This window comes from Coregonus clupeaformis, unplaced genomic scaffold (genome assembly GCF_020615455.1).
Source record: "Coregonus clupeaformis isolate EN_2021a unplaced genomic scaffold, ASM2061545v1 scaf0414, whole genome shotgun sequence".
Classification (NCBI taxonomy): domain Eukaryota; kingdom Metazoa; phylum Chordata; class Actinopteri; order Salmoniformes; family Salmonidae; genus Coregonus; species Coregonus clupeaformis.
Window position 1 is genome coordinate 233,212 of NW_025533869.1, and position 17,556 is coordinate 250,767.

The window sequence follows — 17,556 nt, forward strand, 5'->3', positions numbered from 1 at the left end:
ATTGAACAGTTAGCTACAGTACTCCAGATGACATAGGAGGACTGTTTTCCATAGAACATATGTACAAGGGTGAACATAGGTGGGGTAAACACCTACAGAATGAAACAAGTACATGTTATGTCACTCTTATTCCTTGTATATCATTCACAGAAACATTCACTATGTGTAACACCTGAGAGTGCATACATGATTGGACACCACAGCCAACCAGCTAATGTGACACACTTTATCTAGTCTGTTTTACTCTGTGGTTATTGTGGTTCTGAAAGGAAGCAATCTAGCAGAAGGAGGATCCTCCTCTATTGGTCTCCTTCTCACAGAGCACTCTGCAGTAGTCTTTGTGCTTCACAAGGCATGTCTGTTTGAGAATGTACTGAAAGTTCTCCCATCACATCATCACAAAATGGCCCCTCCCCCTGGACCACAACTTAGACTAGATGGTGTTGCATCACACATGAGATGCTTAACTCAGAGGGTTGAAAGAGGGTTCATTAGCAGTCATTTGTGGTTTGTAGCTGATTTCAGATAACTACATATACAGTACATTGCAGTCAGTTGAATAAATAACTGTTTTGCTGTGGCTGTAAGATGTCAGGGGCAACATGAACAACAAGTAAAGATAAATAATAATAATATGCCATTTAGCAGACGCTTTTATCCAAAGCTACTTACAGTCGTGCGTGCATACATTTTTTGTGTATGGGTGGTCCCGGGGATCGAACCCACTACCTTGGCGTTACAAGCGCCGTGCTCTACCAGCTGAGCTACAGAGGACCACATAGATAGTGAGAACAACAGTGACACCACATAGACATCCTTCTGAAAACCACATAGAGACACAGAGACACAGAGAGCAGGTAGGAGGTCCTGTGTGCACAAAGCCAGCAGGCCAGAAGACCAAAGCATAGATATGGCCTTATCTCGGGCTTACAGAAGACTGCAGAGTATCTGTGAACTTGTTCACTGTGTGGGGGTGGGTCTTACTATCAACACAACTAAAAGAATACAACACATTACAGAGGAGAGATGACGTGAATAAAAAGGTTGTGTCCGTTAATTATGCAGCTACGACCTGGAACTCAATAAAAAAAAAACTACATTTAAACAGATGAGTCATTGTCTTCGTCATGTAGAGATCACACTGCTACCAGTTCTATTTTGAGTGATGCTGTGGCTCTTCCTGGTAACTAAGCTACACTTTAAAATAGCTTATTGGATGTTAGCAGTAATGATCTAGTGATGTAGAATGCCTGGCCTGTTAGATGCATGTGAATCTATGATGCTGAAATGGGTTTATAACATCTTATTGATTTGTAATAAGCATGTAATAACTATATTTCCTTGTTATAGATTCTTAACAGCCACACATTGTGTTTGTTGGGCACTTGTTTGACAGCTATTTCGGCTACACACAAACTATCACAGGAAAGTACGTTTTCAACGATTCAACAATTTGAACATTTTCACAACTTCTTAAAGTTGCTGCAACTCTAATTGTAAAGCAGTCAGAGGGACTTCCATATACACTGCTGCTCCTATTGAAAGATAAATGAATTGCAGTCCTGCAAGGTGGACTTATACCTTCACATTTTGTCAATAGTTTGTGAAAACTGCTCAGTCACAATGTGTAGTCATATCTGAAATCAGTCTCAACAATATAAATTCTGTTCAAAGTATATTCGCTAGGATGTTTATTTTTCCTTCAAGGCTTTCCTCATGAAGAGAGTGAGTTGTGCTCTTAGTGACATGGTTGTTTGTGGTTTAGATGCACTGAGGTGTGTGTAGAGAGCGCGTTGTGAGGACTGAAGGTCATTGCTGGGGATTTAGGGCATTCAGAACACCACAGAGATGTTTTCAGGATCCAGCTAAAAAAGAGTTTGAGACAAACTAAAACACTAGTCAATAGGTGTATATTTACAGTGCGTTATGCAAACAAAAAGAGCTTTGTTACATTGAGCACAAGCCTAATATGATTGTTGCAAACTGAATCTGTGGGTGAAATTTAAGAACAGAGAAAAATATGAATGCCTCTATATGAAAGCAGATGAATGTTTTATTGGATCTAAAATGCACAACAGTTTTTTTTTAACAGGAGATTGACAGAATAAAAGTAATTGTAACGCACAATGAAAAAGCCATAGTTGTACATATAGTATAGAAAACACAAAATCAATGCAAGTTATTAGAGAGCAAAAATTGACGTTTCAGTCCATGTTTTGGCACCTCACCCCAGAATACACAGTGTCTCTCTCCATGGCGCTCCTCTGTCTCTGGGTCTTTGGCTTCTTGTGGATGACATTCAGAGCAGCGTAATGGACCGACGTGAGTGTGTCATCATCTTCTTGATCCTAAGAGGAATAGCAAAACAAATTCCAAAGACATCAGGAAATTATCTGGTATTTTGATAGAAGGGCCTGTTTACAGTGTATATCTTTATAATAATAATAATAATATGCCATTTAGCAGATGCTTTTATCCAAAGCGACTTACAGTCATGCGTGCATACATTTTTGTGTATGGGTGGTCCCGGGGATCGAACCCACTACCTTGGCGTTACAAGCGCCGTGCTCTACCAGTTGAGCTACAGAGGACCACATTTATGGTCTGCATACCTGATTATGAGAACTGGGGACTGCCGGACCACTTGACTGAGTGTGCGTTCCTTTTAGACAAACACATGGTGGAATCATCATCATCATCATCATCATCATCATACATTGAATTAACCCAGTTTCATGACTAAAACATGTAATGTATACTGCACCAACAGTTTAAGCATATATTGTGGCAATGATAACACTTACCTCTACACAGCAGAGAGGTTTTCTTGGTCATCTTATACAAAACACAACCAAGGACAATGATGAGGATGACACAAAGAGCCAACACTACACCCAGACAGTACACCAAGAGAACATGGTCCTCCTTACAACCATCTGTAGAAATACAGACAGTGATAGAGGAAATTCAGGACATTTTGTTCAACCAGGCATACAATTTATTCACAGCAATGTGAAAGAATGTTAGACATTTTCAGAAATGTCAGAAATATCACTAACGGTCAATGTTCAGCTTGGTCCCGTTGCCAAACAGTATCTCCCCACATGAGGCCACAGCACAGTAGTAAGTCCCAGCATCAGAGAGGCTGGGGTTCCTCTTGGGGAGGTTGTAGACACAGCTCTGTGTAGGAGACCCAGCATCATGGCTCCTCTCACACTGATCACTCCTGTCTCAATTGGTGTAAATGATTCCTAGATGGGATACTGCTGAGCCATGTCTGAACCAATAGACACTGTGTTCTCCTGCACAGGTCTCAGTGTGTATTGTACAGTTCAGAGTAACAGAGTCACCTGGCTGGACTGACTCAGACACAGATTGCTGTAGCACAGACATGCTGTTGGAATCTGAACCTGAAGAGAGAGACGGAGTAAGATCACAGTGTGTAAATTGTATTGGCCTGGTATTTTCATTTAGCGCCAAATTCTAAAGTATATTTCTAATTTGATGGTGCAAAATTTAAAATCCAAAATTAGGGAAGGAAGTTAAGTTACCTTTGACAATCAAAACAGTTCCTTCTCCAAATTTGACTTTGCCCACTTCCATAGCACCACAGTAGTAAGTAGCAGAGTCCCCTGACTCTGTCTTGGAGATGGTCAGGTTACAGCTGTCAACTCCTCTCTTCACACTCAGATGTTTAGTCTCAGTGAAATCCTTGGTAAAGTTGTTGAAGTAAAAATCTTGTCCACTGGAAAGTGTCGATGTCATGAGAAGGGGTTTCTGTCCAAAAGTCTGCTTGAACCAAGCAACATTGGTATTCACATCAGTTGGCCAAAAGCAAGTGATGTTCACACTAGCTCCACGGTGAGTAACCATCACTGGATTTGGTTGAACAATGTCCTTGGTTAATGCAGAAACTCTCAACGCAAACAAACAATATTTATCAAAGATCAAGGTAAAGACTGAAAACCATCGAAAATACTTGCTACAAAGTAATTCAAATGGATTCTAAAAGCCAAAAATATGTATATTGTTTTAAAGGATCTAAATTAAAATTCTTACCAGAGTTGGCATAAAACAAAAAGATTGCACAATGTCTGATCATCATTGTAACGTCAATCCTTTCTGCACTGTATAGATGTAGGGTCTTTTATATATATGTGATACTTATATATGACACTTTACATAGTGTCAGAATGACGTGTATGCGCTAACGAAGTCAAGCGCAGGACACCGAGCTACTGGCAGACGTACTTTACTGAACACAGTATAGAAAGTACAAAACCAAAATACCTCCTAACAGGGAGGAAACAATACTAGCACACAACAGCTTGCCGACCTCACGAAAAACATTCACACACAATAAACTATGAGAGACAGGGGTATTTAAAGGGAATACAATGCAACATAATAGGAAACAGGTGTAAACAATAAAGACCAAACAAGACAAACACCGAAACATAGATCGGTAACAGCTAGTACTCCGGGGACGACGAACGCCCAAAGCCTGCCCGAGCAAGGAGGAGGAGCAGCCTCGGCTGAATCCGTGACAGTACCCACCCTTGACGAACCCCCCTTGGGGACGGCCAGGAGGACGCGGAGCAGGGCGAGTCGGATGACTCCGGTGGAAATCCCTCAACATGGAGAGATCTAGGACGTCCCTCCTAGGGACCCAGACCGTTCCTCCGGACCGTACCCCTCCCACTCCACGAGATACTGCAGGCCTCCCATCCGATGCCTCGAATCCAAGATGGAACGGACTGAGTACGCCGGAGCCCCCTCGATGTCCAGTGGGGGCAGCGGAACCTCTCGTACCTCATTCTCCTGGAGTGGACCAGCTACTACCGGCCTGAGGAGAGACACATGGAACGAGGGGTTAATGTGGTAATTAATGGGCAGTTGTAACCTATAACATACCTCGTTCAATCTCCTCAGGACTTTAAATGGCCCCACAAACCGCCAACCCAGCTTCCGGCAGGGCAGGCGAAGGGGCAGGTTTCGGGTCGAGAGCCAGACCCGATCTCCCGGAGCATACACCGGAGCCTCACTGCGGTGGAGATCGGCGCTCGCCTTTTGCCGCCTGATAGCCCGTTGCAGATGGACATGCGCAGCGTTCCAGGTTTCTTCCGAGCGCCGAAACCACTCGTCCACCGCAGGGGCTTCGATCTGTCTCTGATGCCAAGGTACCAGGGCCGGCTGATAACCTAGCACACACTGAAAAGGCGTAAGGTTAGTGGAGGAGTGGCGGAGTGAGTTTTGGGCTATCTCTGCCCAGGGGATATATCCCGACCACTCCCCCTGCCGGTCCTGGCAATATGACCTCAGAAACCTACCTACATCTTGGTTCACTCTCTCCACCTGCCCATTACTCTCGGGGTGAAAACCTGAGGTAAGGCTAATCGAGACCCCCAGATGTTCCATAAATGCCCTCCAGACTCTAGAGGTGAACTGGGGACCCCGATCAAACACTATATCCTCAGGTACCCCGTAGTGCCTGAAGACGTGTGTAAACAGGGCGTCAGCAGTTTGTAGGGCTGTAGGGAAACCTGGCATAGGAATGAGACGGCAGGCCTTCGAAATCACGAACGACCAAGATCGTCGTGTTCCCCTGGGAGGGGGGAAGGTCCGTGACAAAGTCCACCGATAGGTGAGACCACGGCCGTTGTGGAACGGGTAGGGGTTGTAACTTCCCTCTGGGCAGGTGTCTAGGCGCCTTACACTGGGCGCACACCGAGCAGGAGGAAACATAAACCCTCACGTCCTTAGCTAAAGTGGGCCACCAGTACTTCCCACTAAGGCAGTGCACTGTCCGACCAATACCAGGATGACCAGAGGAGGGTGACATGTGAGGCCAATATATCAATCGATCACGAACCTCGAGCGGCACGTACTTCCGACCCTCTGGACACTGTGGGGGAGTAGGATCGGTACGTAACGCCTGTTCGATGTCCGCATCAACCTCCCACACCACCGGTGCCACCAGACAAGACTCCGGAAGTATGGGAGTGGGCTCAATGGACCTCTCCTCTGTATCATATAGTCGGGACAGGGCATCTGCCTTAGCGTTCTTTGACCCTGGTCTATAGGTGAGCTTAAATACAAATCGGGTAAAAAACAAAGCCACCCTTGCCTGGCGAGGGTTTAGCCTCCTCGCCACCCGGATGTACTCCAGGTTACGATGGTCAGTCAAAATGAGAAAAGGGTGTTTAGCCCCCTCAAGCCAATGCTCTCCACACCTTCAGGGCTTGAACCACAGCTAACAGCTCCCTGTTTCCCACATCATAATTGCGCTCCGCCGGACTGAGCTTCTTAGAAAAGAAAGCACAGGGGCAGAGTTTTGGGGGCGTACCCGAGCCCTGAGACAGTAAAGCACCGATCCCAGCCTCGGACGCATCCACTTCAACTTGGAACGCCAAAGAGGGATCCGGATGTGCCAGCACCGGAGCCGAGGTAAACAGGTCCTTCAGATGTCTTAAAGCCCTGTCCGCCTCAGCCGACCACTGCAGACGCACCGGACCCCCCTTTAGCAGGTAGGTAATGAGAGCTGCTACCTGTCCAAAGCCCCGGATAAACCTCCGGCAGTAATTGGCAAAACCCAAGAACCGCTGCACTTCCTTCACCGTGGTGGGAGTCTGCCAATTACGCACGGCAGAAACGCGGTCAATCTCCATCTCCACCCCTGACGCGGACAACCGGTGTCCCAGGAAGGAGATGGACTCCTGGAAGAACAGACATTTCTCCACCTTCACATACAGGTCATGCTCCAACAGTCTACCAAGCACCAGGGACACATGCTCGGCTCGCGTAGCGGAGTATATTAGAATGTCATCAATATACACCACTACACCCTGTCCATGCAAGTTCCGGAAAATCTCATCCACAAACGATTGGAAGACTGAAGGAGCGTTCATTAAACCGTATGGCATGACGAGGTACTTATAGTGACCCGAGGTGGTACTGAATGCTGTCTTCCACTCATCTCCCTCCCTAATGCGCACCAGGTTGTACGTGCTCCTGAGATCCAATTTTGTGAAGAATCGCGCCCCGTGTAATGACTCCGTCATACTAGCAATCAGAGGGAGAGGATAGCTGTATTTGATTGTGATCTGATTGAGACCACGGTAATCAATACACGGGCGTAAACCCCCATCCTTCTTCTTCACAAAAAAGAAACTCGATGACGCAGGGGAAGTGGACGGCCGTATGTATCCCTGTCTCAGAGATTCGGTGACATATGTCTCCATAGCCGCCGTCTCCTCCTGAGACAGAGGATACACATGACTACGAGGAAGCGCAGCGCCTACTTGGAGGTCTATCGCACAATCCCCCTGTCGATGAGATGGTAATTGAGTCGCCTTCTTTTTACAGAAGGCGAGTGCCAAATCGGCATATTCAGGTGGAATGTGCATGGTGGGAACTTGGTTCGGACTTTCCACCGTCGTTGCCCCTACGGAAACACATACACACCGCCCGAAACACTGATCAGACCATCCCTTGAGAGCCCTCTACTGCCATGAAATGTTGGGGTCATGAGATGTTAACCAGGGAAGCCCCAACACCACGGGAAATGAAGGAGAATCAATCAAATACAAACAAATTATCTCCTCATGACCCTCCTGCGTTTTCATCCTGAGAGGCGCTGTGACTTCCCTAATCAATCCTGCCCCAAAGGGCGGCTATCTAGGGCATGGATGGGGAAGAGCACATCAACTGGTACAATAGGTGAACTGGCGATCGATAAAATTCCCAGCTGCGCCTGAATCTACTAGCGCCTTATGCTGGGAATGAAGAGAAACCTTGGGAAACACCACTTTAATACACATATGCGCAACAGAGAGCTATGGGTGAGTTGGGTGCCTACTCACCTGGAATGACTCATCAGTGCGCTGCCTACTGCCTCGATTCCTAGGAGACCCTCCCCAGCACCGACCAGCAGTGTGTCCTCTGCGGCCACAGTTGGTGCAGGGGACGGCCTCTCTCCTGGTCTCTCTACTGGTCTCCCTAGTTCCAGCACCTCCGAGCTCCATAGGGGTCGGCTCGGAAGTGCTGGGGGATGGAATGGACGGCCCTGAATCCGGACGTCCGCGGGTTGCCAACAGGGTATCCAGGCGAATTGACATGTCCACCAGTTGATCGAAGCTGAGGTTGGTGTCCCTGCAGGCCAATTCCCGACGCACGTCCTTCCTCAGGCTACATCTGTATTGGTCGATGAGGGCCCTCTCATTCCATCCTGCGTTGGCAGCCAGCGTCCGGAAGTCCAGTGCAAACTCCTGTGCGCTCCTCCTCCCCTGTCTGAGGTGGAATAGACGCTCACCCGCCGCTTTACCCTCTGGTGGATGATCGAATACTGCCCTGAAGCGGCGGGTGAACTCTGCATAGTTGACAGTAGCGGCGTCTATTCCCCCCCACACGCTCTCGTATCCCGAGGGCACCGGGTGGATGGTTGCCAGGTAGAGTTCAACCTGGAGCAGGAAACCCTGACACCCGGCAGCTGTGCCATCATAAGCCCTCGGGAGCGAGAGCCGAATCCCGCTGGACCCCGGAGGTGAAGCAATGGGCATCGCCGATGGTGGTGGTATCGTCGGAGGAGGTGTAGGCAGACCCCTCTTTCCCATCGCTCCATAGTGCTCACCAACCGTTCCATGGCGGTGCCGAGAGCCTGGATCATGGCCGCTTGTTGTTCGACGCGTTCCTCCATTGATCCAGCTGGCACCGCCGCTCCTGCTGACTCCATGTGTGGTGTGTGATTCTGTCAGGCTGACGTGTATGCGGTAACGAAGTCAAGCGCAGGACACCGAGCTACTGGCAGACGTACTTTACTGAACACAGTATAGAAAGTACAAAACCAAAATACCTCCTAACAGGGAGGAAACAATACTAGCACACAACAGCTTGCCGACCTCACGAAAAACAATCACACACAATAAACTATGAGAGACAGGGGTATTTAAAGGGAATACAATGCAACATAATAGGAAACAGGTGTAAACAATAAAGACCAAACAAGACAAACACTGATACATAGATCGGTAGCAGCTAGTACTCCGGGGACGACAAACGCCGAAGCCTGCCCGAGCAAGGAGGAGGAGGAGCAGCCTCGGCTGAATCCGTGACACATAGCCTTTATACAGTGTAGGAAGGAACACTGAAATTAGAGATTGTATTGGCTGTCCTAACAGGAATAAAAGTACTGTCTAGGATATATATATATATATATATATATATATATATATATATATATATATATATATATATATATATGTACATTACCAATCAACATTTTTTTACATTGTAGAATAATAGTGAAGACATCATAACTATGAAATAACATATATGGAATCATGTAGTAACCAAAAAAGTGTTAAACAAATCAAAATATATTTAATATTTGAGATTCTTCAAATAGACACCCCCCCCACACCTTGTCAAAACACCACTGATTGGCTCAAAAGCATTAAGAAGGAAAGACATTCCATAAATTAACTTTTAAGAAGGCACACCTGTTACTTGAAATGCATTCCAGGTGACTACCCCATGAAGCTGGTTGAGAGAATGCCAAGAGTGTGCAAAACTGTCATCAAGGCAAAGGGTGGCTATTTGAAGAATATAAAATATAAAATATATTTTGATTTGTTTAACACTTTTTTGGTTACTACATGATTCCATATTTATCCAAAATCGGCAGGTTATATATATGTAACACGAGGAATAAATACACAATGCACTATATAGTAACGATAATTTGGCTATACATGGGGTACCAGTACTGAGTCGATGTGCAGGGGTACGAGGTAATTGAGGTAGATATGTACGTATAGGTAGGGACAAAATGAGTAGGCAACAGGATAGATAATAAACAGTAACAGCAGTGTATGTGATGAGTCAAAATAGTTAGTGCCAAAAGGGTCAAGAGGATAGTCTGGGTAGCTATTGGTTAACTATTTAAGTAACTTTAGCAGTTTATGGGTTAGGGGTAGAAGCTGTTCAGGGTCCTATTGGTTCCAGACTTGGTGCATCGGTACCGCTTGTCATGCTATATCAGAGAGAATGGTCTATGTCTTGGGTTGTGGGGTCCTTGACAATTTATAGGGCCTTCCTCTGACACCACCTGGTACAGAGGCCCTGGATGGCAAGGAGCTCTGCCCCAGTGATGTACTGCGCAGTACGCACAACCCTCTGTAGTGCCTTGCGGTAGGATGCCAAAATGTTGCCTTACCAAGCAGTGATGCAGCCAGTCAAGATGCACTCAATGGTGCAGCTGTATAACTTTTTGAGGATCTGAGGGCCCATGCCTAATCTTTTCAGCCTCCTGAAGAGAAGAGGCGTTGTCGTGCCCTCTTCATTACTGTGTTGGTGTGTGTGGACCATGATAATTCCTTAGTGATGTGGACACAAAGAACTTGAAGCTCTCGACCTGCTCCACTACAGCGTCGTCGATGTGGATGGGGGCGTGCTCTGCACTCCATTTCCTCTAGTCCACAAGCAGCTTCTTTGTCTTGTTGATGTTGAGGGAGAGGTTGTTGTCCTGGCACCACTCTGCCAAGGCTCTGACCTCCCTGGAGAATGTCTCATTGTCGTCGGTGATAAGGTCAACAACTGTTGTTTCATTGGCAAACTTAATGATGGTCTTGGAGTCATGCGCAGCCACGCAGGCATGGGTGAACAGGGAGTACAGGAGGGGACTGAGCAAGCACCTCTGAGGGGACCGTGTTGAGGGTCAGCGTGTCGGATGTGTTGCTGCCTGCCCTCACCACCTGGGTGTTGTTGCCTGCCCTCACTCATCTGACCACTTCCGTATTGAGCATGTCACTGGTACTTCCTGTTTGAGTTTTTGCTTGTAGGCAGGAATCAGGGGGATACAGTTATGGTCATATTTGCCAAATGGCTCTAGTGGTAAATAGCATGGTCTACTGCTTATTATGGGGTTTTCTAACTCAGGCGAGCAGAAACTTGATACTTCTTTAATATTAGAGATCGCCCACCAGCCGTTGTTAACAAAGAGACACACAGCCCCTCCCCTGAGCTTCCCCAACTCCACCTGTTACGAATTCCCATGATGGTGACTGTTATCAGCAGCTCACAAACCTGAGCTGCACACTCCACTCCCCTTCCCCCACGACCTTAGCCTGAGAGACTAGGGGGTATCATAAACATGCCTCTAAAACTCTCTCTGACCTATTTGACCTGTAACCTGATAGGTTGCTGGGGAGGTTACTAGGAGGCCCATCCTCTTGACTATACAGGTCACACAACACTTGCAGTCTCCCTCAAGCAGCAGCAGAGAGCAACATCTCTGTCTCTGCCCATCAACAACTAGACTCAATAACATATTTCTGGGCTTGTGGGATGGTGTGCATGCACAAAGTGAGTTATATGATATTTGTAAATTGTTCATCATAGTTAGTTGTTAATGTTGTTGTATGCAGCCTTTGTGTATAGCTATATTGAAATGTGTAGGTAGCATATACATTTTCATACAGTCCTTCCCTTGTTAATAGCCTTGTTGCTCTACTTGTGCTATGAGATAGTATTGTGTACAGTGAATACTTTACCTCTGTTTCTCCTGTTTCAGAACCACTTCCATTCCACTACCTTTACCACTTTTCATTCCCATGTACATCCCCATGTCCATCATCTCCAGTGTGTTTAAATAAAGTTACTGTGTGTGTCAACTCTTGGACTGCCTTTACAAACCAGTAAAATACGTAGAGCTGATTTGCTCTCTTTCAGCACTGTTCTGTCCTGTCGATGTATAGAAAAAACAGCTTGATTTTTATTTACCATGTCCTTGTTCAGGCACGACTCTGAGAAACATAGGATATTAAAGTTCTTCAAATCACGTTGATATGCTAGTCTCGAAGGAAGCTCATCCAGTTTATTCTCCAGTGAATGGAGGGTAAAGGCGGTTTATCCACTCTCCAGGCATCCCGCACGCCAGCCTCTATATTTGGGTCGCCTCCTCCTTCTTCAGGTGTCGGGATTTGGGCCTGGTCCTGGATAAGCAATATGGTTTCGCCTCTGACTCATTGAAGTAGAAGTCCTCATCCATATTGAGATTAGTGATAGCTGTTCTGATTTCCAGAAGCTCTTTACATCATAGGAAACAATGGTGGAAACATCATGTACAAAAAAAGTTAAGATCAGTGCAAAGACCCCCACAAAATAACACAATTGGTCAGGTGCCCGTATAATGGCCGCTATTCCCTCCAGCGGCATTCCACATCAACATCAGCGTTATGCACTCAGCATTATGGAGATAGGTTGGGGATAACACCCTGTGATAGACTACAATCCTGTCCAGGGGTGTACTGTACATCAAGCCGCCTCACGCTACAGAAACAGGATATAGGCTGCTGCTCCTATGAGGCTCGTGCTAGACGACCTCCTTTTGACACCTAACTAGAAAACCTCCTGACTTCAGAGTCGATAATGAAGGGGGCTCTGCTTTTTTACTAATAGGTTCTCCTTTGTGTCTTTCTCACTCAAACACCCACAAGGACAGCCACACACAACCCCCTGTGTCTTCTTTGATACAAGTGTACCCTACATCTTTGAAAGAAAACTAATAGAATTTTGACGAGGACATTCAACATTTGCTAAAAAAGAGAAACCCGGCTTTACGTGTTTACTGGTCTCTGACCTGGAGATGTACATGGGGATGGAAAGTGGGAAAGGTAGTGTTTCTGTAGAAGGAAATTAAAGGCAATGAATATACTGAACATACGATATCACAAGATCTGTAATAACAGTAATACAGGAATGTATAAATGGCATATAATCCCTGAACATGTTTACAGGTAAGAAGCTGTACAGAGGCAGCATACATAATGCAACAATATCTAACTATTAAGAACAATGTAAACATGTCCCATAACTCACCTCGTGCACACACACCGTCTCACATGTCCAAAGAAATATTAATGAGTCCAGCTGTTGTTGTTAAGGACAGAGATGAGATTGCTGCTCTTTCTGTGGCTGCTTGAAGGAGAAGGGGGAGGCAGGAATTCGGGATCTGGGATCCAAGATGACTGCCTGTGATTGGCTGATCCCACAGTGTGATAAGGCCCCTGGCAACCATGACCCCTAGCAACCAAACGGTTTGGCTAGGGCCAGAGGTGTGAGAGGCCAGTTTTCGACCCATTGCCTAGCCTGCTAGGCTACAGAGGGGAGGGGAGCCTACTGCAGGAGTTACAAAGTTAAAGAGTTTGTCCCTGAGGGAGGGCTGTGAGAATGAGATGGTGTGTTAAGAGTCAACGGCAGGGAAATCGTAACAGTTACAATACTCCAGATGACCCATAGGAGGTCTGTTGTGCGTAGAGGTGTACAGTGCTAGAGAACATCAAATCAAATCAAATTGTATTTGTCATATATGCCGAATACAACAGGTGTAGACCTTACCGTGAAATGCTTACTTACAAGCCCTTAACCAACAATGCAGTTGAAGAATTAGAGTTAAGAAAATATTTACTAAATAAATTAAGTAAAAAATAAAAGTAAAAGTAACACAAAGAAATTACATAACAACAACCAGGCTATATACAGGGGGTACCGGTACCGAGTCAATGTGCGGGTGTACAGGTTAGTCAAGGTAATTTGTACATGTAGGTTGGGGGGGGTCAATGTAAATAGTCCAGGTGGCCATTTGATTAATTGTTCAGCAGTCTTATACAGTGGGGGAAAAAAGTATTTAGTCAGCCACCAATTGTGCAAGTTCTCCCACTTAAAAAGATGGAGAGGCCTGTAATTTTCATCATATGTAAACGTCAACTATGACAGACAAATTGAGAATTTTTTTCCAGAAAATCACATTGTAGGATTTTTAATGAATTTCTTTGCAAATTATGGTGGAAAATAAGTATTTGGTCACCTACAAACAAGCAAGATTTCTGGCTCTCACAGACCTGTAACTTCTTCTTTAAGAGGCTCCTCTGTCCTCCACTCGTTACCTGTATTAATGGCACCTGTTTGAACTTGTTATCAGTATAAAAGACACCTGTCCACAACCTCAAACAGTCACACTCCAAACTCCACTATGGCCAAGAACAAAGAGCTGTCAAAGGACACCAGAAACAAAATTGTAGACCTGCACCAGGCTGGGAAGACTGCATCTGCAATAGGTAAGCAGCTGGGTTTGAATAAATCAACTGTGGGACCAATTATTAGGAAATGGAAGACATACAAGACCACTGATAATCTCCCTCGATCTGGGTCTTTAATACAGGTAACGAGCTGAGATTAGGAGCACACTCTTAAAGAGAGTGCAGTTTTTTACCTGTATAAAAGACACCTGTCCACAGAAGCAATCAATCAATCAGATTCCAAACTCTCCACCATGGCCAAGACCAAAGAGCTCTCCAAGGATGTCAGGGACAAAATTGTAGACGTACAAGACCATCGCCAAATAGCTTGGTGAGAGAAGGTGACAACAGTTGGTGTGATTATTCGCAAATGGAAGAAACACAAAAGAACTGTCAATCTCACTCGGCCTGGGGCTCCATGCAAGATCTCACCTCGTGGAGTTGCAATGATCATGAGAACGGTGAGGAATCAGCCCAGAACTACACGGGAGGATCTTGTCAATGATCTCTAGGCAGCTGGGACCATAGTCACAAAGAAAACAATTAGTAACACACTACGCCGTGAAGGACTGAAATCCTGCAGCGCCCGTAATGTCCCCCTGCTCAAGAAAGCACATATACAGGCCCGTCTAAAGTTTGCCAATGAACATCTGAATGATTCAGAGGAGAACTGGGTGAAAGTGTTGTGGTCAGATGAGACCAAAATGGAGCTCTTTGGCATCAACTCAACTCGCCGTGTTTGGAGGAGGAGGAATGCTGCCTATGACCCCAAGAACACCATCCCCACCGTCAAGCATGGAGGTGGAAACATTATGCTTTGGGGGTGTTTTTCTGCTAAGGGGACAGGACAACTTCACAGCATCAAAAGGACGATGGACAGGCCATGTACCGTCAAATCTTGGGTGAGAACCTCCTTCCCTCAGCCAGGGCATTGAAAATGGGTTGTAGATGGGTATTCCAGCATGACAATGACCGAAAACACACGGCCAAGGCAACAAAGGAGTGGCTCAAGAAGAAGCACATTAAGGTCCTGGAGTGGCCTAGCCAGTCTCCAGACCTTAATCACATAGAAAATCTGTGGAGGAGCTGAAGGTTCGAGTTGCCAAACGTCAGGCTCGAAACCTTAATGACTTGGAGAAATTCTGCAAAGAGGAGTGGGACAAATCGCTCCTGAGATGTGTAAAAACCTGGTGGCCAACTATAAGAAACGTCTGACCTCTGTGATTGCCAACAAGGGTTTTGCCACCAAGTACTAAGTCATGTTTTGCAGAGGGGTCAAATACTTATTTCCCTCATTAAAATGCAAATCAATTTATAACATTTTTGACATGCATTTTTCTGGATTTATTTGTTGTTATTCTGTCTCTCACTGTTCAAATAAACCTACCATTAAAATTATAGACTGATCATGTCTTTGTCAGTGGGCAAACGTACAAAATCAGCAGGGGATCAAATACTTTTTTCCCTGACTGTAGGTCCTGGATGGCAGGAAGCTTGGCCCCAGTGATGTATTGGGCCGTACACACTACCCTCTTTAGCGCCTTACGGCCGGATGCCGAGCAGTTGCCATACCAGGTGGTGATGCAACCGGTCAGGATGCTCTCGATGGTGCAGCTGTAGAACCTTTTGAGGATCTGGGGACCCATGCCAAATCTTGTCAGTCTCCTGAGGGGGAAAATGTGTTGTCGTGCCCTCTTCACAACTGTCTTGGTGTGTTTGGACCATGATAGTTTGTTGGTGATGTGGACACCAAGGAACTTGAAACTCTCGACCCGCTCCACTACAGCCCCGTCGATGTTAATGGGGGCCTGTTCGGCCCTCCTTTTCCTGTAGTCCTTGATAATCTCCTTTGTCTTGCTCACATTGAGGGAGAGGTTGTTGTCCTGGCACCACACTGCCAGGTCTCAGACCTCCTCCCTACAGGCTGGGACTAAGATTAGCCTATGAGTGTAAATGGGGGAAATACCTACAGAATGAAACAAGTCCATTGTATATCAGTCTCACTCCCTATCATTCACATAAATATCCATTACTAACTGAAGTGTACCACCTGATAGTTCAGTTGGGGTCAGGGCTTTACCTGTATGGGTAGGGCTCTTGGCTGTAGCCTGGATACACCTTCTACTCTACACTCTGTAAACACAGTTCAAGAATTAATAAAACCTATAACTTGTAAGTAATTAGATGCTGTGTGGGTCTGCATGGCAGTGGGCTGTGTTTCTAATTGTGTCATGGGCATGAACAACAAAGAATGAGAGCAACTGACTGACACCACATACAGTAGACATCCTGCTGAAAACCACAGAGTGTGTAGAAGGGTATCAGACCAATCCAAAGCGTTTTGATGGCGTCGTTTTGAGCTCACAGCAGACCAAAGTGTTCAGATACCTGTGAACAGCTCACTGAGTGCATGTTGAGTGGGTGGGTTTAGCATGGTAACAGTGGTAGTCTCTGCAGAAGCCCTCTGCACAAACATTCATAGAGGCATACTGTATGTACAGAACACAAGGAAAATGTCAATTGGTATCAGTTGTTTAAGTTGTTGACACAGGATGCTGTAGAATGGTCTTGTAAGTAATTCTCTTGATGGTTTTACTTGTTTGTTGGTTTGTGGTTTTCTCACCAATCTGGACAGACCTGGGTTAAAATAGTACACTATTTATTTTCTCCCACTTACTTTAGGTGCACTTGATTTATCTTGCCTCCATTGCGCCGGTCAAGCTTAAGCAAGTTTACCTAAAGAATTGGAAAGAAAACTAATACTATTTTGACCATGTCATTCAACAGTAACAATACTCCAGATGACCAATAGGAGGTATGTTGTGTCTAGAACATGTCTTGTCTTGTCATGTTCAGTATCAGGGTGAACAGGGGTGGAGCATCATGAGTATGTGTGGGGGAAACACCTACAGAATGAAACAAGTAACTTTTAGTCAGTCTTACATTATCTGTATATAATTTACAGAAACATTAACTAACTGATGTATAACACCTGAAAGTGCATGTCTGACATGACACCCCAGCTTAACTAATACATGTGACACATTTGATCTAGTCTGTTTCACTCTCTGATTAGCAGTGGTGGAAAAAGTACCCAATTGTCATACTTGAGTAAAAGTAAAGATACGTTAATAGAAAATGACTCAAGTAAAATTGAAAGTCACCCAGTAAAATCCTACTTGAGTAAAAGTCTAAAAGTATTTGGTTTTAAATAAACTTAAGTATCAAAAGTAAATGTAATTGCTAAAATATATTTAAGTATCAAAAGTAAAAGTAAAAGTATAAATCATTTCATATTCCTTATATTAAGCAAATCAGATGGCACCATTTTCTTGTTTTTTTATTTACGGATAGCCAGGGGCACGCTCCAACACTCAGACATAATTTAGAAACGAAGCATGTGTTTAGTGAGTCCGCCAGATCAGAGGCAGTAGGGATGACCAGGGATGTTCTTTTGATAAGTGTGTGAATTAGACCATTT

The 17,556-nt window shown here is 45.3% G+C and overlaps 1 pseudogene; it reads right to left on the minus strand.

The window, feature by feature from the left end:
• Positions 1 to 2,180: 2,180 nt before the first annotated feature.
• On the minus strand, positions 2,181 to 4,102 carry LOC121562307 (annotated as a pseudogene).
• Between the last annotated feature and the right edge of the window lie 13,454 nt (positions 4,103 to 17,556).